Source organism: Periplaneta americana, chromosome 15 (genome assembly GCF_040183065.1).
Source record: "Periplaneta americana isolate PAMFEO1 chromosome 15, P.americana_PAMFEO1_priV1, whole genome shotgun sequence".
NCBI lineage: Eukaryota > Metazoa > Arthropoda > Insecta > Blattodea > Blattidae > Periplaneta > Periplaneta americana.
The window spans coordinates 68,854,857-68,880,374 of NC_091131.1; positions in this window are offsets into that span (position 1 = coordinate 68,854,857).

A 25,518-nucleotide genomic window follows, 5' to 3' on the forward strand; every position below is an offset into this window, starting at 1 on the left:
TCAAAATCATTTTAATATTATCTTCCCATCTACGTCTCGGTCTCCCCAAAGGTTTTATGCGAAGTAATACCATGGCGAATCCACGATTTCATCTTCCAAATACTATCTCCCCATCACCAATTCCATCTATGTTAGATCGCTGATACAGCGTCGTTAAATAACCGATTAAAACGAAGAACCAGAAGATCCGTAGAATTCCTACAATTTCATGGAAAGTGTAATTGTATGATTATACGGTTATGATGTACAGTACATTAAATAAATTAAAAATCATAATGCATGTTGCATTATTGTTGGTCTGTTGTTTAGTCAACTGTCCGAAGACAGGTTTGAACCTCATAAGTAACACCAATAAGGCATCACTCATGAGGCAACTAAGTCAGGAAATAATGGGGTAGGGTGGCCAGTTCCTTTCCACCTCCATTTCATACATCGTAGAATAGTAAAACATTTCACTAATAGGACTTCAGATATATACAGTACAAACAATTGTTCCTCCTCCTGTCATATCGTGAAGTGAGATGTACTGTCTCATAATACAGTAGATGTACATACCAGCCAGAACCTCAGTCAGATGTGTTGCATTATTAAGAATTTTTAAATTGTATCCTTTATAGTTTATGCAATGTTGCGCGTTACAACGGCCCACCGTCTGTAAGGAGCAACGTTGCGGGTTGTATCATCACGCTCCCGTTAAATAGCAAGAGCACGTAGGGGAGGGATGTCAAAGCGCCTGCACTGCGTGCTCTCAAGAACCCGCACAACATTTCCTTAAGAGCGATGATTATGCTTTATCTTGCTAAAAAGTGAACCTTGTTAGATTTGTATTTCTTGTAGTATGAGCACGTAATACAGGCGCTTTGACATCCGTGACGGAGTATGTTACAGAAATTGCAAGGGACATTTTTCCAGAATGAAGTAGAAGCAGTATAGTATACAGGGTGTTTCCGAGGTGGTGTTACAAACTTTCAGGGATGATGGCGAAGGGCACATGTATCAATTTGAGATAAGGAACCATGATCCGGAAACGACTGAGTCGAAAGTTACAAGCAAAAATAGTTGTGTGGAAATGGAATTATAATTTCGCACCATGTGCCCTCCTCTTAACCTTTGGAATAGTCGTGGAAAGATGGTATGGGCCGGATGTCTCCTACGTGGGTACTTGTCCCGATACAATTTGTGAGCTTGTCTACTGTTCCCATTGGCTCATCCGTATTCGAAAATCAGGTCTGCTTATTCCGCTCTCGTGCACTCCTCCATTTCACTAGGACTGATCGACTGGACACTGCAACTTGTACACATACACTGCCGTCTACAGACGTGCATATCAGAACCGACCATGTCCCTTACACATTACGCTATCTGCATTGCTTTAGTGTAGTTTTCTGTCCCCATCCATCAGACAGCGCACTGAATGGAATACTGTAAGTTGACAACGTAAACAACGTCAAATGAATACAGTATGTGTAAGATGTACAGATAAATACACATAAATAAGATGTACAGAGGAATAAAATTATTTCATTTCCGCACTACTATTTTTGCTTGTAACTTTCGACTCAGTCATTTCCGGACCAGGGTTCCTTATCTCAAATTGATACATGTGCCCTTCCCCATCATCCCTGAAAGTTTGTAACACCACCTCGGAAAAACCCTATATATTAAGTTGGTAGAGATAAGGCCATTAGGACTTCTCTTTCCCTCTACCAGGGGATTACAACTACAATATTAAGAATACAGTTGTAATTAATATTAAAATTACAATTACAATAAAAATCGAAGTACTAAAAGATTACCATATTAATAAAGGCTAGATAATTTATTATATAAGTTAAAAACAAAGAACGATTTTTTACTTACGTACAAATTAAACCTAGAATAATAAAATTATATAGTAATGAAATTACCGCATATTGAAATATTTTGTGATAAAATAAGATAACTATTTAGAAGAAACCATGTCTGAACGAGAATGGGTGACTACTTAAACGTTCCACTTTAAAAAATGTGACAATCGCTAATGAAGCTATAGACTATATTGTCACACTTGTATAAACAATTGGGGACAGCTTTTATATGTTCTACGCAGTGGGGACATGCAGAACGCAATTAAATTATCTCTGGTCGAAAAAGCTAACACGTTACTGGTTTTGTCATTTAACAGAATTATCTTCGTTTACTCAGATGCTCATCTGTGACAATCGATCATGGAGCTCAATTAGATTGCTGGGAGCTTAGGCTAAATAGCAGGTCGAGTGTAACAACAATTTCTCGTTATCAGCTGCATATCATGCGGGGCTAATGTGTTACAGTCATTTTTAGCAATTTCACTGTGAATTAATTTGGAAAAGCGTGTGAAAATTAAATATATTTTGCTTTTCTCTGTACACTACTACATAATAGGCATATCTTCCTGTTCATTACGTCTCGGGAAACCCTATTATGATTGTGATAGTTAACCTCTCTTTAAAGTAATCTAAGAAAGGGAGAAAATAAATAAAATAACTAAAAAAAGGTGATACACAGCCAGTTTCGCATCCGTCAGTATAGGGTATTATGATAATAAATGATAGAAATAAATTTAGTTTTGTCCTTTATATGAGCCATTCAGAGGAGAAGTGGTGTAAGTCAAAAATGGGTAATGAAGGTTAAAGTAAACATGCTGTAAAATACAGCGCAAAGTAGCAATTAATATTCAATTTATTTAAGCTATTAGTAGTCAGTGGATAGCAAGAAGGCCATACTAATTGCTACTTTGCGCTGTATTTTACAGAATTTTTACTTTAAACCTCATTATCCAATTTTGACTTACACCACTTTTGCTCTGAACGGCTCATATGTGCAAAAATTTGATTCTGACAAATGTAACATTTTAAAATTCCTTTTCAGAACAAAAAGTTACATTTGTTCGGATCAAATTTCTGCAAAAAAATTCAAGTTAAAAAGAATGATGGTTAAGTTCCTTCACCTAAACACCATCGATATATTAACGTACACTCTGATATGGAGATGTGCAGTTCAAAACAAGATAAATACGCAATAATGCTGTCATTTTTTGTGTAGTCTGAGCTTTTAATTTTTAATTTGTCTGAAGTTTTAAATAACATCCCTTTTCATTGTTGCTGTATTCACCTATATGCTATACTAATTGCAGTTAAGAGGAAGGGCACGGATGGTGCTGTGCTCACACGTAGACCGCATGAGTGCGCTCATTGTGCTACCCGGGATGGAATAATGCGCATGACCCTCAGGCGTCTACAGATTCCTCTGTGGACCGCCCCAGAACTTCCCTACAGCCTGTAGAATCTCTTCACCTTTCTTTGTAGGCATCACCGCGGTTCGTCTATCCAGTTCCACAAGGTATCGTTAACCCAGGGAAGATTATACTGTAAATAGCAGTACCACCAGTAACTAATGACTACTTATCACGAGGTGTAAGTGCGGTGGTGGCTTGCAACCGACTCTCCGAAATGGAGGAAAGGAATGGAGATGATTAAGAAAGAGGGGGAAATGTAGATGAAGTGGAGAGTGTTGTGGAATTATAGAATAAAACGAAAGTACCCTGACAATCCATTCATCACAATCTGGCTGAGACTGAATTCGGGCAGCCTGTACGAAAAACTAGCGAGCTAGCACTTAAGGCTCAAACACTTCGATAAGCTTCGTAGGAAAAGTATTACCTATCAAAAATGTTTATCTTAAATTTTCAGCAATGCAAAGGGAGCAGAAAATGTTCACACATTTACACTGCAATATATATATATATATATATATATATATATATATATATATATATATATATATATATTTTATTTTATTTTAGTAGGTTATTTTACGACGCCTTATCAGCAGCTTGGGTTATTTAGCGTCTGAATGAGATGAAGGTGATAATCCCGGTGAAATGAGTCCGGGGTCCAGCACCGAAAGTTACCCAGCATTTGCTCTTCTTGGGTTGAGGGAAAACCCCGGAGAAAACCTCAACTAGGTAACTTGCCCCGACCGGGAATCGAACCCGGGTCACCTGGTTTCGCGGCCAGACGCGCTGATCGTTACTCCACAAGTGTGTACATACTGCAATATCTTTATTAATAAAAATAATTTCAAATTTTAATAGTATGTTATTTAACTGTGAGATCGTAACAGGACATATGACCTAATACTTGAAGGGGAGGAGGAGGAGGAGGAGGAGGAGGAGAAGAAGAAGAAGATGATGATGATAATCAGATCATTTCTTCAAATTAACCTCCTGAAGTTTATCATTAATGGCAATATAATGGCAAAAATACTTCTTTTTTTTTTAGTTGGTTATTTAACGACGCTGTATCAACTACTAGGTTATTTAGCGTCGATGAGATTGGTGATAGCGAGATGATATTTGGCGAGATGAGGCCGAGGATTCGCCATAGATTACCTTGCATTCACATTACGGTTGGGGAAAACCTCGGAAAAAACCCAACCAGGTAATCAGCCCAAGCGGGGATCGAACCCGCGCCCGAACGCAACTTCAGGCCGGCAGGCAAGCGCCTTAACCGACTGAGCCACGCCGGCGGCCAAAATACTTCTTGGTCTTGCCAGTACTTTCTGCAAAAATACTTCAAAATTGCAACAACAAACTACCTTTATTCGTTTCTTTAGTTGCTCTATTTTTCTATGACTTGTCACAAACAATCTTAAAAAGTTCCTAGAAGTAAAATTGTGCAACCTTTATGTCGGTTGAGGGTTATGGTCAGCCGATGTTCCCAAACCCAGAGATTTGTCCAGGGAACTTATCTCGAGGCATCTGCGGATGTTCGAGCTGTGTGTGCAGTTGCCACATCCTGCTGGAACCACAATTATTGGTATCCAAACCGATCTGTTGATGTGCAGGGAGCAGTAAGTTTACCAGGACTTGGCGGTATCGATCTGCCGTTCCAGTTACGGACTTGTGCTCTTACGCTTATAAAAATATTATCCTATCACACTAAAAGCTACCACAATACCTGTCATGCTTACCTTTTATCAATGAAGAGCAATTGGGTTCTCTTCTTTGGAGTCTCACGATCCCAAGTTCGGAGAAATAAAAATGAGTTGTCTCTGACAAGATCAGCTAGCCCAAAAATGCTGATATTATTTGCCATCAACTGCAGAAATTATTGTCGCAAAAACTGCAATCGATTTCCTTGTCATGTCCATGCAGTTCTGCTTCACACAAATTTTATACGAATGTATACATTCTTCCTTAATCAGTCGCCTAACATCTGACCAAGATATAATCATTGCTACAGAAGAAGATCTCAACTGTCTCCTTGGGCTTCGTATTAACACAGTTAACACATGAATAATTTCAAGGTAAAAATTGTTTCGGAATCGAGTATCGAATCCGGGACCTTTGGCTGAGCGCGTCAACGCTCTACCGACTGAGCTAACCAGGAACTGCACCCGGCTCAGTTATTCCCCTTTATCCGCTTAACCTCAAGTGCGTTGCCAGAACGTCAGTGTCCAACACTGAGTGCACACTTACTGTATGACTTAAAGCGTTGGTGCACTCACCCAAAGTTTACGGGTTCGATATCCGCCCATAAAACAATTTTTCCCTTGAAATCAGCTTTACAGGGAGTCACATTTGTATAATGCAGTTAACACAGTCTAGAGCTTGCTTATTGTGTTACGGTACGCATATACATGTACACAACAGTTCAGTCTCTGATTTGTAACCCAACATTAGATGCATTAGATACTCGAAACTCTAATCTAAAGTTCCGCTCAGTTGCAGTTAATGAATATGACTTTATATAACCTCTCTACGTCAGTACAGAATATTGCACCGACCACAGGTCCATTGTTACTAGACAAAACCCCTAATAAACTGGCTCAAGCTAGTAACTTGACAAAAGAATGCATCATTCTGTCTTCCACACATTCCAATGTGCCAACCCTGTTTTTCCCAATCTGTACCTCTAGTCATATGTTTTCAGGACTCGTGCGTCTCAGTATGAACATTTTTCAGTGTGCATTTCTCTTAGAAAGTATGACGTAAAATTTTCGTTCTCGTTTCATTCACACAGGAACTTTTGTGAGATATAAAAACCATGTACATATCCATTTGCATATACAAGGTTAACCAAAAGTCGTTAATTTCAGGGGGTTATTCTTTGAATTTCAAACAAAAAAGTCCAATACAATTTTTCTCGTTTTTGCTTCCTTTTCAAGATAAAAATCGTTTTATATGAAACATTTCATAGCATATTTTGGGAAAGCCATTGATTGAATTCACAATATACACAGCCAATTTAAGACAGTAGTGTATTATGATAATAAATTATTGAAAGAATTTTAGTGTTGTTCTTTAAATGTGCAAAAATTTTATTCGAACAAATGTGAGTTTTCCTTCTGCAATGGAATTTTTCAATGTTACATTTTTTCGGATCAAATTTCCGCACATTTAAAAAACAAAACTAAAATTCTTTCAATAATTTATTATCATAGTACACTTCCAATTCATTGCGGGCTAAAACAAGGAGATGCACTATCACCTTTACTTTTTAACTTTGCTCTAGAATATGCCATTAGAAAAGTTCAGGATAACAGAGAGGGTTTGGAATTAAACGGGTTACATCAGCTTCTTGTCTATGCGGATGACGTGAATATGTTATGAGAAAATCCACAAACGATTAGGAAAAACACGGAAATTCTACTTGAAGCAAGTAAAGCGATAGGTTTGGAAGTAAATTCCGAAAAGTCTAAGTCCTATATGATTATGTCTCGTGACCAGAATATTGTACGAAATGTAACTATAAAAACTGGAGATTTATCCTTCGAAGAGGTGGAAAAATTCAAATATCTTGGAGAAACAGTATCAAATATAAATGACACTCGGGAGGAAATTAAACGCAGAATAAATATGGGAAATGCCTATTATTAATCGCTTGGCCAGCGTTTGCCATCTTGTCTGCTGTCAAAAAATCTGAAAGTTAGAATTTATAAAACAGTTATATTATCGGTTGTTCTGTATGGATGTGAAACTTGGACTCTCACTTTGAGGGAGGAACAGGGATTAAAGGTGTTTGAGAATAAGGTTCTTAGGAAAATATTTGGGGCTAAGAGGGATGAAGTTGCAGGAGAATGGAGAAAGTTATACAATGCAGATGTGCACGCAATGTATTCTTTACCTGAAATTATTAGGAACATTAAATCCAGACGTCTGAGATAGGCAGGGCATGTAGCACGTATGGGCGAATCCAGAAATGCATATAGAGTGTTAGGTGGGTGGCCAGAGGGGAAAAGACCTTTGGGGAGGCCGAGACGTAGACGGGAAGATAATATTAAAATGGATTTGAGGGAGGTGGGATATGATGGTAGAGACTGGATTAATCTTGCTCAGGTTAGGGACCTATGGCGGGCTTATGTGAGGGCGGCAATAAACCTCCGGGTTCCTTAAAAGCCATAAGTAAGTAATTAAGTTAAGTACATTTCTGTCTTAAATTGACTGAGCATATTGGGAATTCTATCAATGGCTTTTCTAAAACACGCTATGAAATATTTTATCTCGAAAAGGCAGCAAAAACGACCAAAATTATATTAAAATTTTTGTTTAAAATATCTCAAAGAATAATCCTCTGAAATTAATGATCTATGGATTATATGAGGAAACAGAGACGAAGGCATAAAATAGGAAAGATTGGGGAAACCTGGGTTTGCAGTGAAAGACCTGCCCTTGGGCAGAACACTGAATGAATTAACGACTTACGGTTCACTCTCTATACAGTGAACGATATGTTTAAATGAGGATTTTCCTTTAATAAAAACATAAATATTGAAGTTTCACTAAAGAGTTAATAAAACTTCATAACATGTACGTATTTAGCGTTGGTAATTGGTTACAAACTCTCCAAGAGTATTCATGATAATCAATTGCCAGTTTGACGTCATGTATTTTGTTGGAGGAGAGAGCGTGTTAGAGGTGATTGACAGACTTCAAATTACTATTATATTTCACTCACCCAAATTAAGCAAGACGATGCTGAAACCGTCTGGCTTTTTGTTCCAAATATTTCCTCATAAAATAAAACATCAGAAATTGCTGCACTTCCAGTTGAGAAATGGAGGCAATATTTTCCCGGACGTTATTTATCGGTACTTCCAAGACATGTGAATTACTTTTTTTTTTAGAGTTTATTTCAAAGTTTCTGTAAGATAAAAATTCAAGAGGGTTAGGTCGAGAGATCGAAATGACTACATATTCCTAATCATAATTCGTGGGTGCGCGGACAAAAGGGAGTAAGTCACCTTTCAGCCAAAATTGAGTTACGTCAACATTTCGATAGAGAAATGTGAGAAGAATATTGTGTAAAATGCACTAAGTCATCGCTTTGAAATAAAAGATGTAAGAGAATTGTGCGTATGGAGTTAAAAAATTGTTTCAGCGATCCTACAAAATATTTCGTCAAAATGTTTTTTTTTTTTTTTTGCAATTATTTCAAAACTTAGATTTGGTGACATCTCCTTTCATCTGCGCATCCATGAATTCTATCCTTGAACGCTATATGACGTTCGTTAATTAAATTTGAATAAATTGAATTGTAACACAATTATTTCTCATTATTTATATTCATAACAACAGCAGTAATGAAGTTAAATATATGCCCTATTATTTTATTATAATAGTAATTGATGTTTTCTATAACTTATTTCTATTATTATTTCCACGAATTATTTTCTTTCATAGACATTAATTTTCACAATTTAGCGTTGCCATCACTAGTCGAGTGAACCAGCAAGGAGAAATATGAAAATAAATCCGAAAATGGGAAAGCTCCTGCAACATTGTTATTGTCTCACAATGTTTAAATAATCATACACATTGATTCAGCTGACTGTAATCTACGATATATCATTTTTATAAAGCTATATTAATTCTTACCTCAAATATAAAATGTTTCTTCAGGAGCGGTCACAAGAGAAAGAAAAACTTACTGGTCAACCACCTTTCACTGAACAAAAGCTTCTGCAGTCGACTTAAAAGTCAGAGACCACAACTCCATGGCAGTCAATTGAAATTTTATCACGGGATTAGGGGTATCACGGAATTAGGCACCTTTACCCTATTCCCTATGTATGGAGACTTTTGGGACATCATGTATAATATTCGGAAATGTATCTTCGGTCAATTGAAAGACTCGTACTCAAAGCTTGCTCACACTGAATCTAAAGACAATACTTGAAACGGTTTTTTCTCGAATTGCCTATTTACATTGTGTCATTCAGCTACTGTTCCATAATTCACAATCTCCCTATCGCTAGTACAGGAAACAACATTATGGACGCTTACTGAGAGCTTTCTTCATAGTGAGTAGTTATAAAAGTCCCTGCAGTTGGCGCCAACTCCTGATTCTTGAGATGTAACGCAGTGATGTTGGTCGCCTTAAGTTTCCTGAAGCATCGATCATGTACATTTTATTGCCTTTCGATTACTGAAATTCATGAAATTGTGGGTCTTATTTTTGACGCTGTGTTATGCATTGAAAGGGTTGTTACATAAGGCTCTAGGACGGCGAATTCTTCTCACTTCTAATCCTTGCAAACTTAGCGAAGGCTGTCATCCCCGAGTTGTCCATGCAGCTGTCTCTTGAAGACAGTCGAGGGATGACGTGGTAATCTCTTTTCCAATAAAAGTCCTCAGTTTGTCTACCAGCATTATCCTATTAAGTCTGAGTCTGGTTTGTGTATTAGCACTCTAAACGTTCCAGTTGGCGTGATATCTCTCTCGAAGTAGAGGCTCAAGATTTAAATTTACTTTAACAATAGTTATAAAATTTGGCGAGGGAGAAAACCTCCCGCTCTTCATATCTCTGTCCGCAGGATCAGCGTTCGTAGTAATCCGTTTGTATTTCTGTCCAAGGGGTTGCAAATATATAATTGCTGACTTACAGACGAGAAAATATACTAGGGCATTCAATAAGTAAAGGCAAAAATGCTGTAAATCAATGCTCCTAGCAGTGACCATTGACCAATAGCGGCCAGTGACCGAAATGCTCTGTGAGGCCTGATGTCTAACTAGTTTAAATAGGCTACCTTCAGTACAAAATGTTTATTACAGACGATATTTTATTATGACTGACATTAGTAGGCTACTATATTATTATTATTATTATTATTATTATTATTATCATCATCATAATAATAATAATAATTATTATTATTATTATTATTATTATTGTCCACCGTTGTGGCTGAGGGATTAGCGAGTCTAACTCCGAACTCGATTCCCGGTGAGGATGAGTTGCCTGGGTGAGGTTTTCTTTCGGGGCTTTTCCCTCACTCCTATGGATGAATATCAAGTAACTTTATCAGACGATTGGAACTCCACTCATCTTTGCCATTTCCTTTCCTCCCCCATCATCCTTTCCTCATCATCCCGTTTCCGGTTTTTCAGATCACTCTACAGGTGGCCTCATGAAGCTACTGGCTCTCTCGACCGGCCTCCGTGGAATGTAGTTAAACGACGTTGGATGGCTTCTGCAAAGAGCACCCGAGGCGGACCTACTCGAGGGAGGAGTTTCGCCTTGGACCGACAGGGGGGCCTTGGAGGAAGTTGCCGAAGCAGGAATGGTATATGGATTTCTATAGCCTGTAGGGACCGGTCGTTAGGGAGTCATGTGGTTAGGGCGGTGCGCGTAAGGGATCTGTGGCACGCAACTCATTCAATATCGAGGGTTAGCGCAATAGATCTCAACAGGTCACAGTGTTGGGCCATCCGTGCCCCCTTAGTTAAATTTCATTCCTTTATTATTATTACTATTATTATTATTATTGTTGTTGTTATTAATGAAAAATAATATACAACAACTCAACAAATACGTTTCTATGCTGGGAATTTGCTTCAGTAACTGTCCAATTTTTATTAAGCACCGCATATTATGTTCAGCTGAAGAAGCATGTGTTGAAAGTCCACTGGAAATATTTTTCAGATCGTTGAAGCTGTCAGTAGGCCATATTGTTCTCTCTCTCTATTTTTTTGTTTTTGGTAGTAACAAGCACGACCGACAGAAAAGTTTATTTCGCACCATATTATCAAAAGACTCATTTATGTTGCTCACACCAGGATGCATCGAAAGCTCGCGTTTTAAGATCATCTTTCTGAAAAATTATCTGTGATGGTGTAGGTCTGTCTTAATTTAAAACTTTCCTTATTTCAATATTATTCTCTCTGGAAAGGGATACTCTAACAATGAATTTATTACATTTATCATTATTATTTCTCGCATCTCTTTCAATTTCTATGTTCCCGAAACACATAAACCACACTGGACAATACGACGATTCGCCACTATTATTTTCATCCCATTCCACCCTTGAGCCCGGCATTGACAAAAGACCGGTTTATGAATGGGAGAAGTGAAGTCTGATGAGTGGGCGAATACCTGCTAGGCCACGAGGCCACAAGAAATGTCCCTCACTTTCAGCTTTCCAAGTAATACCTCAAAACCCGTGGAAACATTCGAAATGCAGAAACCAGATCCGGAAAAAAACATTTTGGGGCCTCAGAATCAAATTTTACTGCAAGACAGGTCTACATACATCACAAAGTTTTCTACTTCTGCAAATCTATATGCTTCATAATATGTTACATACGACTAAAACACAAAATTTTGAGTTTAAGGAAGGTAAGTGACCGAGGCCCGGCCTCTTGCCTCAGCCATTGATAGCCCAAGTCCAACAGGTGACCTGGGATGAATTCGTGAATCCGGTACTGACAGGAGGATCATCCTGCCTCAGCCCCTGATAAAGCGATAATTCCCAGTGACCCGAAGCACCAAGCCTTTCCTGGTCAGCCCAACAACCGACGCTAACAGGTGGGCCTGCCTGTCACTTATAGAGCCATGTCCCATCAGCACACGAACAACCTGATACGTTCGCCTGAAGCCACAAGCCCTTCTTACATAAGCAATGGAACCCCATACTACAGGCAAGACTTCATCCCAGCAAATTTTTACTATTGTAGATGACAGATGAAATGAGGAGGGGAGGTGGAGAGTGTTTTTTTTTAGTTGGTTATTTAACGACGCCGTATCAACTATGAGGTTATTTAGCGTCGATGAGATTGGTGATAGCGGGATGTATTTGGCGAGATGAGACCGAGGATTCGCCATAGATTACCTGGCATTCACCTTACGATTGGGGAAAATCTCGGAAAAAACCCAACCAGATAATCAGCCCAAGCGGGAATCGAACCCGCACCCGAGCGAACTTCAGACCGGCAGGCAAGCGCCTTAACCGACTGAGCCATACCGGTAGCTTGGAGAGTGATGAAATAATAGAGAGAAACGGAAGTACAACGAGGAAAAGCTCTGGAACGTGTACTTTATCTACAAATTCCACCACGACCTGCCTGGATGAAAAATCAACGAGGTACCACTTGAGGCACAGACGCGGCTTTATAGTAGGGTTTACTCCCTAAAAATAGTCTATGTGTATAATTGTAAGATCAATGGCATGTTAGGAAAGACCCGTCTTACGGCGAACAATGTTAGGAATTTAGTGTAAGAGACTGGAATTGGATGATGCAGTGCATGACATTAATTTGGCAAAGCTTTACAGAATTTCTCTGGAAATACATTAATTAAACTACTCGTTTTATGTAAGCTAACATTTTAAGTTCTTTTGATTCGTGCAAGACGAATTGTTTCATGTAAAAGAAATGACATGTACCGTTTCAATGTTGAACTAGTAGGCCTATTATATTGCTTATGATACAGAGAGGAAAATTGAAGACCGGTTGTAGAAACGATGAGATGTTTTAAGATATAGACAGACGTTACTTAATCAATGTCTAAACTTTAACTTCAAACTGCAAGAACGGTTCAAACGGTGTTCATCTGAACTGTTACTAACTTGCAGAACTCTCGGTCAAAGAAGCAAAATATTACCTACTAATAAAACATCGGCTTCCTTGATTAACAACAATGAAGCCCTACATGAACGCGTCAACTGTTTTTGTGATCATCTTTCTCATTACAGAGTATTGGCCTACTAAGTTTTGTTCCTTTCATTAAACGATTACAGTATTCTACTAAGGAAGTTATATCCAAAATGAAAAATAAAAACAATAACGGTAAACACTGCTCAGTAATGAATTATAATATTTTAACTGTTGGGTTGATGCAAAATTTCGTAGCGGCTTTTCGCTCTGAAAAAAAAATCCTGAGTCCTAAGAGTATAGTATACTATACTATACTATTCTTCAAACATGATTATAATGCAAGTTGTACGTGCAGAGGCACGAAGTATAGTGTAATATAGCTTCATTTTTGCCCTAACTATAACCTGCAGAATTTTTACAGTAATTTTGCTCATATCAGTGACTTCCTTTTGAAGTGTAGAATTAAGGTAAACGTTGGTAATAATGTGATAGTTCTTTTTGAGAATTTATTACAATTTTACTGAGCAGAGGAAGATCGGTTTTTTGCGTCAACGTGTTAAGGGAATGTTTGTGAACATGTTGCTACACAAAACTGGTTCTTCTATCGCCAAACAATCAAATATATCTTAAGACTTGAAATTATTCAAATCAACTTCACAGGGAGTTATTTCTGAAAGCTATATTTGCATAATATACGTCAATGTTCGTTAACAGAAAACCACAATTCAAGTCGCACAGAGTTTGTGTGAACTCAATGTTGGGTCTTTGGCGGCCTGTCAGCCCACTTGAGCTGTGTGATAAAAAGGGAAAAATTGAACCTGTGTCTGGTACTGTTCCTGGGTTGCTTAGTCGGTAGAGCGTTGGCGCACTCTGGCAAAGGTCCCGGGTTCGATACCCGGCCCCGGAAAAATGTTTCCTTTGAAATTATTCTATACTTATTTACACATGTAGGGCCTATATAATTATTTTAAATAAATAAATAATTGGCCACAGTATGCCTATTTCAAGTAACGGGGCATAAGAACTCTGTCGATATTCTGTATTTATCTTGAACTCTGTTCTGGATGTGCGGTACCAACGTGCAGTGTCTGCGGGCAGAATGATGCTAATACTAACCCTTTGAGCCGCTCGATCACAGTTGAATCGGTGAAAAATTAAAGAGCGTGCAACTCGTCCGAACTCTTGCTCGTCAGTCAACTCGTGGAAATCGAAAGTCCAGCTATAAATTGAGCCGACTCCGCGCTGCACCGTGGTTTTTAAAGCAGAAATACGACAACGTTGTGTTGTGTACGGCCTCTACTGTCAGCGGATGGAACAAATATGTGAGCAGCTGGAAATTAACGTTCACCAAAATGTAGCGAGCGAGACGACTGCTTCCCTAATAATTCTCTTTCATTAATGTGCTGTTAGTTGTCGTAATATTTTTATAAAACATTCTGAAGCCGAAGGATTTCGATTTTTAGAAACTTTTTTTTGGGTAGCTAAATGTGGTTTTTGACTTTATTTCTGTACATCCATTCTCCATTTGTCTGTGTACAGACGTTTCGTTTGAACTGTTGAATAGTTTATGTTCATTTTTCTTGTTGCAATATGAAAGGCAAGTGCCAGAATTAATGTAAAGAATATTATTTTCAACCATAAAGGTGCAGTTGCTAGAAGAGTTCAATTTTTAAGTATAATACATAATTATATTTTAAACATTTCAGTATTTTTTTGCATTACTGGTACGAGTTATATTCAGGAAAGATATTATTATACATGGTGATTCACGAGGATTTACCGTCCTTTACGGAGCTTATTTCTGAAGACATTTTGAACAAAAAATGTCATATAAACATAGTTCCTATTCTCAATATTTTCACTAATTTGAAGTTGTTTGTAAAATGTAAAATGTTTTTTCTTCAGTTTGAAGGTAAAAGAATAATACAAATAGAGAATGAACCATTGAGAAGTATCATTTCTTTAATTGGCAAGTATTATGAAGCTAAAAATGTGCTGTGAACTCCTTAGTTGCTTCGTACAGACATCTTTTTCTATTTTTAACTAGAAAATTACATTATTCTTACGCACTTATCACAAAAATTATTACAAATCACACCACTTCCACCGACTTAATTATTTGCAGTTCAATTTTGCATCCTAAATTACAGTTTTGGAGAGTTTACAACACATTTTAAAAAATGTCGCCGTCCGCTTGAGTACACTTGGCCGCACGCTTGTGAACGGCACTCGTCGCTCTACGTAACTGCATACGGCTATCTTTGATTTCCGTAGCGCTCGCGCTGGCTGCTGACTGCACGCTGTCCAAGATCACGCGTTCAGCAGTAATATTATCAAATAATAACCTTTCCACAACATAATCTACGGATTAAATCATTTATTCCTTAACCAAGTTGCGTCTTCCCCCAGTTTGAACCGGGAACGGAAACGACAACGAGAACGAGAACGGAAATATTGTTAAAATAAATTTATTTAGATGTGAGCATTCACAATAGTTAATTGTGAATGATCACATTTAAATACATTTATTTTAACATTATTTCCGTTCTCGTTCTCGTTGTCGTTTCCATTCCCGGTTTATTGTGAACCAGCCTTTACTTGCCTACTCCCGCAAGGTTGTTGCCGCAGCTACATGCCTCGTGTGCGTAACAGAATGCACAACTCACGTATACAGCAGATATTCCATTTAAAATAAAATATCAGTCTATGAACCTTAACTATAAGCAACGAAATATTATAAAGTATGTACTCACCGGGGTATATGCTCACAAGATCCAAAATAATAGCGATGAAAAGCGATAAAGTAAGACAAATGCACACGCTACATGTCCATCCCGTCAACACTCTTCAAACTAGAAGGTCCGTGTTGACCACTGCTGACACATAAAAGAACTGCAAACAAAGTTGCGTCTTCCCCCAACTGGCGTCCTTCCCTGAAATACCTTATTACCATATAATTACTTTTTGAGGGTAATGTTGTGTTTAAACGTACTGCACGTATCCACATAGAACCGCATCAGAAATGTTGCATTAATTCAATAATTTAACATAACGTGTAGGCCTACTCCATTTTCTCTGGTAGCATTAAAAATGTTTATTATTTTAATCTATTCTAATTAAGAACCCATTAATTGAGGCGCTGAGTGCAGTAACAGCTTAAGCTGAAAACCTGCGTTTTGAGAAAAATAATGTCAAAGTTTTAGAACAATGTAGAAATTGTAATAGTACATATAGGCCTACTCGGATAATAATTTGTTTTGTATGACATTTTAGACTGTATAAATTATTCATATACAGTTATAATTTAAACACTACCTATTTTAGGATATTTGTTAATAATGTATGGAAAACTTAAGTCGTTATTGCATAGAAAGCCTGAGAATTCTTCTTCTAGTAGAAAAATGTTATTTCACTAACATACACGAACTTTATTGAACGAATAATAAGAAATAATGGTACATTAAGACTTCAGCTTATCAAAATAATACACAATAAGAATTTTAGCCTATAAGCCCAAACATTTTTATGGAAATATGCTGTACAAACAAACTAACGTATTTAAATTTCTAGTAGGAAAAACAGAAGATGTATTAAAAAAACCGATTCTGAAACTATGTTACAGATGGAAACTCCTCTATTATAGTATCAAATATTCTTATTCATGATCACGGATTTCAGTTTCAGGATGATTTTCATCTAGCACTGGTTCAGGATCCAAAATATTTATAAGGGAACATGCATTTTCTGGTTTCAAGAATTTCAGTAATGAAAAAATATAATTTTTCTTTTATAATTTTAAGCCAGGCCGAGGGGGATATTTTAGATTAAGTTCTTCCTTTGATGGTATATTATGTCCTACAGAAAAACTGAATGTTTTTTTTTTTTATTTATTTTTGGTCGACCGGCAAACTTACTATATAGACCACTGTTAAATTATGGAATAACCCATAAAGAATATAATGCTGAGGTTGGCTGTAAAGGCTCCTCTAATTAAATTTATTTCAAATTAATTAATCATTTTTGTGAACTATGAGAATAAAAATATGATGATGATGTTCTGTGTTAAATTTATGAAGAGTCGTCAGTATCGCTAAGAAAGATGTCTTCAGGTAGTTTCCTTTTAAGTCTAGGTGGCTGACAAGATCCAGGAACGCCAGGAAGTTTGTTGAAGAAAAATTTTGACATTGAATGAATGTACTGTTCTAGTGGAAGAATTCCCAATTCTTGATGCAGTTGCTGATTTCTTACAAACCAGGGGGCATTTGTTGCTGTTCGCAGGAACTTGTTCTGGAGAACTTGTAGGCGATGCATGTGAGCCTTATTTGCTGTCCCCCACACTGGCCCTGCATAAGTTAAAAGAGGTCGTACAAGCGAAGTGTAGAGTAGCATTGGACAATCCAATCCAATTTGTGAACGTCTATTAACCAAAGAGTATAATTTTCGAATTCTGGAAGAGGCTAGTGTAACAATGCGAGTTATATGGGCATTCCATATAAGTTTCGTATCTAATAATATTCCCAAATATTTTACAGCTTCTTGACTAGAGAGCCATGTAACTTGTTCATTTAGAAGAACCGAAGGAGGTGGATTATGAATAGGCCTTAAAGAGAAGATTTTAGCTTCTGTCTTGGTAATGTTGAGTAGTAATCTCCAAACAGAGAACCATTTAGACAGCTCCTGTAAGAACTGAATGGCTGGTAAACGGTATTGTAAGTATATGATACTGCCAAAGACCCTGATGTACTATATGTACAAAACATTAGTGTAACATAGGCCCTGTTATGTTTTATTGCGAATTGTGAATCTTTCGGCTTTTTTTAGTAGGTTATTTTACGACGCTTTATCAACATCTAAGGTTATTTAGCGTCTGAATGAGATGAAGGTGATAATGCCGGTGAAATGAGTCCGGGGTCCAACACCGAATGTTATCCAGCATTTGCTCATAATGGGTTGAGGAAAACCCCGGATGAAGCCTCAACCAGGTAACTTGTCCCGACTGGAAATCGAACCTGGTCCACCTGGTTTCGTGGCTAGACGCGCTAACCGTTACTCCACAGGTTCTTTCGACTTAGCACACCAATTTACATAATGAACTATCCTGCCATTTAGAATCAAGGGAAATTAAATACAACTTTTATAGTCGATAGAGATCATAAGTGTGGTTTCAGGCGTAATAGATTGACTATTGATCAGATTTTTTGTATTCGACAGATATTGGAGAAAAAATGGGAGTATAAGGGTACAGTACATCAGTTATTCATAGATTTCAAAATGGCGTATGACTCGGTTAAGAGAGAAGTTTTATATAATATTCTTATTGAATTTGGTATTCCCAAGAAACTAGTTCGATTAATTAAAATGTGTCTTAGTGAAAATTACAGCAGAGTCCGTATAGGCCAGTTTCTATCTGATGCTTTTCCAATTCACTGAGGGCTAAAGCAGGGAGATGCACTATCACCTTTACTTTTTAACTTCGCTCTAGAATATGCCATTAGGAAAGTTCAAGATAACAGAGAGGGTTTGGAACTGAACGGGTTACATCAGCTTCTTGTCTATGCGGATGACGTGAATATGTTAGGAGAAAATCCACAAACGATTACGCAAAACTCGGAAATTCTACTTGAAGCAAGTAAAGAGATAGGGTTGGAAGTAAATCCCGAAAAGACTAAGTATATGATTATGTCTCGTGATCAGAATATTGTACGAAATGGAACTATAAAAGTTGGAGATTTATCCTTTGAAGAGGTGGAAAAGTTCAAATATCTTGGAGCAACAGTAACAAATGTAAATGACACTCGGGAGGAAATTAAGCGCAGAATAAATATGGGAAATGCGTGTTATTATTTGGTTGAGAAGCTTTTATTATCTAGTCTGCTGTCAAAAAATCTGAAAGTTAGAATTTATAAAACAGTTATTTTACCGGTTGTTCTGTATGGCTGTGAAACTTGGACTCTCACTTTGAGAGAGGAACAGAGATTGATAGTTTTTGAGAATAAGGTTCTTAGGAAAATATTTGGGGCTAAAAGGGATGAAGTTACAGGAGAATGGAGAAAGTTACACAACGCAGAGCTGCACGCATTATATCCTTCACCTGACATAATTAGGAACATTAAATCCAGACGTTTGAGATGGGCAGGGCATGTAGCACGTATGGGCGAATCCAGAAATGCATATAGAGTGTTATTTGGGAGGCCAGAGGGGAAAAGACCTTTGGGGAGGCCGAGACGTAGACGGGAAGATAATATTAAAATGGATTTGAGGGAGGGGGATATGATGATAGAGACTGGATTAATCTTACTCAGGATAGGGACCAATGGCGGGCTTATGTGAGGGCGGCAATGAACCTCCGGGTTCCTTAAAAGCCAGTAAGTAAGTAAGTAAGTAAGAGAAGACATGGAAGATTATAAAAATGCCATCGTCGGAATGACGACTTAAGTAGAGTTAAGCTGTTATTGCACCCAGCGCCTCAAATGCAGTCCATTTCCGTTACCTCTTCTCTTGTTATTATAACGCAATATCGTCGACCTGTGAGGTAGTGGCATCCAATATTGTAAAATATATTGCGACTGTTGATAGGAGCTTCGTAGCTGACCTGCCACTTGAACCGAAAAGCAGATTAAGGAAGAAATGTAATTCGTGTGCTGAAAAAGTAAAGCGCCGCTCTCCTGAGCCAGCGTTACAGCGCTATGCAGCATCGGCAAGAGGATTCATTACAAAGGAGAGAAAATATTAGGAGGCTCTTCCCCCCCCCCACCTGCGCTGCGGTCTGCGGGAAGATAGGCGGAATGAGATGCTAAGTTGATCCTCGATCAATTTGCGTGCGTATCTTAACGTTGTTGAGCTAATGAGGGTGTACGCTAAAATCAATAAAAACATCAACTTTTACGACGCTTTCTACATGCTTCTCACTCTGAGGGGCTCCTTAAAGCAGAAGAAATGTGACCACTTCCTCATTAACTGGGTGTAACGCGCTCTAGAGTTGCCACTGTTTCAATCGCTGTTAGAATTGGACCTTTTTTAGTAATGACGCAGGAACTCTTGTTACTGATTTCTGTCACAACGTTGGCTACAGATAATGACTATGTCTTCGTACTTTGTACGTTTATACTTTTCTTCAAAAGTAACGCATAATTGCAATTAAAATTGAATTAGGAGTTTATGACAAAAGGTCAAACACGTCATACTTTTTATTTAGAAGTAATGCTTTTGTCTACAGTAATCTCATTAGAGGTTTTGAATTTTCTAGAGAAAATCAAAACTCGAGTGGGATTTAATTGACTATTACACGATTAAAAGAAAGTATATAATATATTATTATACTCGCTTAAGGGGTTAAGTATAGCTTACAGCAATAAAATTTTTGGAAATATTCAACTTTTTTTTTCTCCATTACTGTACCTTGTACAACAATGAAAATGTGTATGTGTAAAACACTTTCCTTCTGCTATATAAAAATATTTTTACGATTTAAAAAAAATTATTTCTATATATTTTTTTTTTCCAAAATTCACAATGGTGGCAGTTTACTGTGCAGTGATGAAGCGTTTCCCTCATAACTCTCAAACTTGTTAACTTTTTCATGTTCTCTCTCTTTTATTTTATTGCTGAAACTCATGTTTACAATATCATGCTCTTTTAACTACATACCTCAATAAATAATATTTTTTTATTGTGTGTTAGAAGAAAGTACTGATATTTGACCATTTTTAAAAGCATTTATTTTTTATCAGACAATCTATCAAAGATAGATAAGTGGTCTTGCACCATATTGTAGATATGACATGCGTAAATAAACACAAAATATTTCATCACAGACTGTTGGATAGTTTTTGAGTTATGCGGGAAACGCTTCGTCACTGCACAGTGAACTTAATTTTGAAAACAAAAATGTAAATAATTTTTTAAATCGTAAAAATATTTTTTCATATAGCAGAAGGACAGTGTTTTACACATAATAATTTCCATTATTGTACAAGATACAGTAATGGAGGAAGAAAATGTTGAATATTTCCAAAATTTTCCTGCTGTAAGCTGTACCTAACTCCTTAAGCAACATCGGGCACAGAAGGCCAGCGCTATACCAACTGCACTACTCAGGGCGATTCCTCTTGTGATATTACCAACAATAATAATAATAATAATAATAATAATTATTATTATTATTATTATTATTATTATTATGAATATTATTATTATGAATATTATTATTATTATTATTATTATTATTATTATTATTATTATTATTATTATTATGAATATTATTATTATGAATATTATTATTATTATGAATATTATTATTATTATGAATATTATTATTATTATTATCAGGGAACGGATTTATATGGACTAAAAATATATGAAATATGTAAATATATATGTAGTTATTTTTACCAAAATATGGAATTAAATATGGATTTTTACCAAAATATGGAATTAAATATGGACTTAAAATTATAAAAAAATGACTATGTACGTTAAATATTGGTACATTTTAATCAAACTAAACAAAAAATATAATGGACGTACCTTATCTTCCAATGTAGTTTCAACAAAACACAATTTTTATTGTCTGTTACCATAACAATAGGTTACAAACATTTCTTTCAAGTGCTGAAAAGTGAATCTTCTTCTATTGTCTCTGAGGATAGATTTATACTGACTAAAAGAGCGTTCGACGTCACAAGAAGTAACTGGTACATAATTCAATTTCACAATGTCTGCTGGGGATAAGTCCAAGTTAATCTTCACTGTTGATTCACCACTCATCACAGCAACAACCTTTTGTAGTTCTTCATATCCAGGGTTTTTTGAAAGTACAGTGTCCACCTTAGCTCTTACTGCATCTGCAACTTTACCTCTACCACGATTCAGTTGTTCCACAGTACTATTTATAATTTCAAAACTTTCAGATAGTGAAAGGTGCCTATTTTGGAGACTTTTGAGCGTTTTTATGATGCATGAAAATGTATGCTGAATGTGAGCTAAGTCATTCTTCACACTTATGTCACAGGTAACTGTTTTCGCAGTATCAATTGAGACTGCATCTTCAGAGTCCAATGCAAGGAGAACATTGTTAATAGAGTCTATATGTTCGGCATAATATTCAACTGCTTCTAGCCATGTACCCCATCTAGTTAAAATTGGCTTTGGTGGCAATGGAATTTCAGGGTACATTTCTTTCAACACGTTAACTCTACTGGGAGCTTTGAGAAATACTTTTTTCACTGATGAAATCAACAAATCTACTTTAGGGAAATTGTCTCTGACCACTTCTGCCACACGATGAAATGCATGCGCCACACAAGTAAAATGAGTCAATTTAGGATATACAACAGATAATGCTTGTCCAGCTTTGACCATATAAGGGGCAGCATCGCTAATAAAGAATAACACATTATCGTACATAATACCCTTTGGCCACAGGATACCCATAGCTTCGTTGAACAGTTTAACTATAGTTTTGTTATTGCACTTTTCTAGAACATCACAATGTAAAAGAATTCGTTCAGAATATTGTTCACTTAACAAACCGATAACTACATTACCAACAAGTCTACCTTCTTTGTCGGGAGTCTCATCAATGGAAACCCAAATTGAACTATCTTTAATTTCATCTCTTATCTTCTGTATTGTCTCATCGTAGATGGATGGAGCATACGTCTTCCTAAGTGTTGACTCATCCGGGATTGTATGTTGAGTATATTTTTCAAGGAATTCCCTGAAGACCTTATTCTTTAGTTTGTAGAGAGGAATATCAGCAGAGATGAGAGAACGGCACAGGTCGATGTTAAACTCAGATCTTACATTCGATGTTGTTGGTTGTGTTAAAAACAATTGTCTCTGCTTGGAATTTAGTTGTTTGTTGGCCTGATGTTTACTAGTTGTAATGTGTTGTTGCACCAGGAACTTTTGTGTAGATGATACTGCACACTGACACAAATTACAAAATAATATTTTATTGTCAGTTGATAAACCATCTTCTTTAAATTCTGAAATGTAACTTGTTAGTTTTGATTTTAAATTGACTGAATGACGTACTTTTGGCATATTTACCGTCTTTATAGTATGATTTACAAAACTGAACCTATGTGTACTCTGACTGGCATTTAACTGTTGAGCTGCACAACTGAAGTCTGTTAAAAATTTTAAATTAAATTAATACAGTTTTGTAACTTACTTTCCCATTGTTGATAGGACTGCTAATTTTCAAATAACTCTGATGTTAAAGGGATTACTGAACATGTGTTTAAATCTCTATTGTTGAAATGTATTTTTAAAAGTTAATGGAATTTTGTTTTGTTTTATTGTTAAACCTAATATAATATGGACTGTTTTATATGAAATATGGAAAATATATGGAAATTAACGAAAATATGTACTAAACTCTAAAATATGGAAAAATATGGAAAATAAAAGTAGGATTTTTCAACCCTACACATTGTGAAACATAAAGATAATGCAAAATATAAATTATATTAGCTTTATAAGTAAATATGTATTTACATATAAATCCTTTCCCTGATTATTATGAATATTATTATTATTATTATTATTATGAATATTATTATTATTATTATTATTATTATTATTATTATTATTATTATTATTATTACACTCATACTACAGTTTTAAATTTGGCTAAACTTTAATTATTTTATGTCAATTAATTTGTATAGATTTTATAGTCCTTGCGATTGAAAAATTTCCAATTGCAAGAATACTTTAGTGGTATGTACATTCGGGAAAATGGGTCTATAAAAATTGTTTGAGACTATTTAGAGTAAACATAAATATTATGCTCTTTCGTGTGCATACTTGAATAATGCTGCTACTAAATATTATATAACAATAAAATTTAACCGCTAAACATCCATAAAGAATAGATAGACAAACTGAGAGACACGTAATGAGGCAGCATGTATATAGTATGATAAAAACTATTTCTTTGATGTAAGGAATACTGAAAACGCTTATTTCCACCATAATTATATATCAATCGAAATATTTCATTATCACAACCTCATGAGAAATTCAAGATCAGTTATGATTAAATTTGACCTGTTTTTTACAGCAGTTTTCTCAAGATGGATTCAGTATCCGTTGAGTGATTAATGTGTATTGGAAAAGAAAACGATTAGCTAGCGCGTAAACACAAATATATTATTTATTGCGTGCAGAAAGTGTACCATATTGAACTGAAATTCATAAGCACAACATTACGGAAATGTTTGTTATTTTCGACTGTTATTAAAACATACCCGCGTCTTGAAATTGAACAAATTAATACTATAATAACGTGATGAAAAATTTTATTTAAAAACCTAATTCACGAAATAATAATTATTCTGAAATTAGTAATTGTCTTTAATTTCCGCCACTTGTAGAATATAATCAATTTTAAAAATTGCATTTTATATTATAGCCTTGGAATGAGACAGAATCCATTCATTACAGCCGTTCCACATAATCGTTTTCATTTCCATGAACGTTTTAACGGGTACTTAAAGTCATAAAACGTACTTTACTTCAGTAGTTTACGACTTCATAATAGTCACGAGCTGGCAGACGGCGTAGCTGTGATCAGAGGCGGAATGCTCGTAGGCCTACTTAACAAACGAACGACTTGGAAAGACAAAATGAAATACTTACTGTTCATCGCCAGCATAAATCAAATAAGTAACTTTGCTACTAATAAGACTTTATAGATGCAACTGGAAGAACATGCCTTAACGAGAGTGGAAACAACACAACTGACAAATAATTTTTATTTAGATTTTTTTACAATACTTTGGTTATCTTTTATCCATAGACGTTCATTACAGTATTCCTTCCAGTGCACCTTTAGTAGGCAGTTTCTTCTTAGCCAGTGATCCAGCCAATATCTTTTCCTCTTCCTGATCAGTTTCAGCATTATTCTTTCTTCACCTACTCTTTCTAGCACAGTTTCATGATAACAAACTAATATACTATATTTCGTTTTTGTCCTATTTTTACCACATGGGCATAGAGTCCGAACACTTGTAAATGTTTGCTGCTGAGTAGAATAGCAATGAGAGTCAACCTTTGTGGTGTAATAAGATTTAGCGTGAAAAGAGAGGACTTTAGTTCAAAATTCTGGTTGGAACAAGTTACCGTCCACACCTGTGGAGTAACGGTCAGCGCGTCTGGCTGCGAAACCAGGTGGCCCGGGTTCGAATTCCGGTCGGGGCAAGTTACCTAGTTAGGTTTTTTCTGGGGTTTTCCCTCAACCCAATACGAGCAAATGCTGGGTAACTTTCGGTGCTGGACCCCGGATTCATTTCACCGGCATTATACCTTCATATCATTTAGACGCTAAATAACCTAGATGTTGATACAGCGTCGTAAAATAACCCAATAAAAAAACCAAGCTACCTGGTTGAGATTTTTTTCCAAGCTTTCCTCTCAATAGGGAAATCTTATGCGAAGTTTCACTGTTAGATGGCAGGAGCGTTCCATGCGGCACAACATGTTGTAGGGCTATATGCTACAGTTGATTACGTTCTGCCATTTGTTGGTTTTCTGTGCGTGTCAAAATTATATTTATAATTATTTTGTATAACCTAGTATAATTTAATATAATTCAGTATTTTCTTACCTCA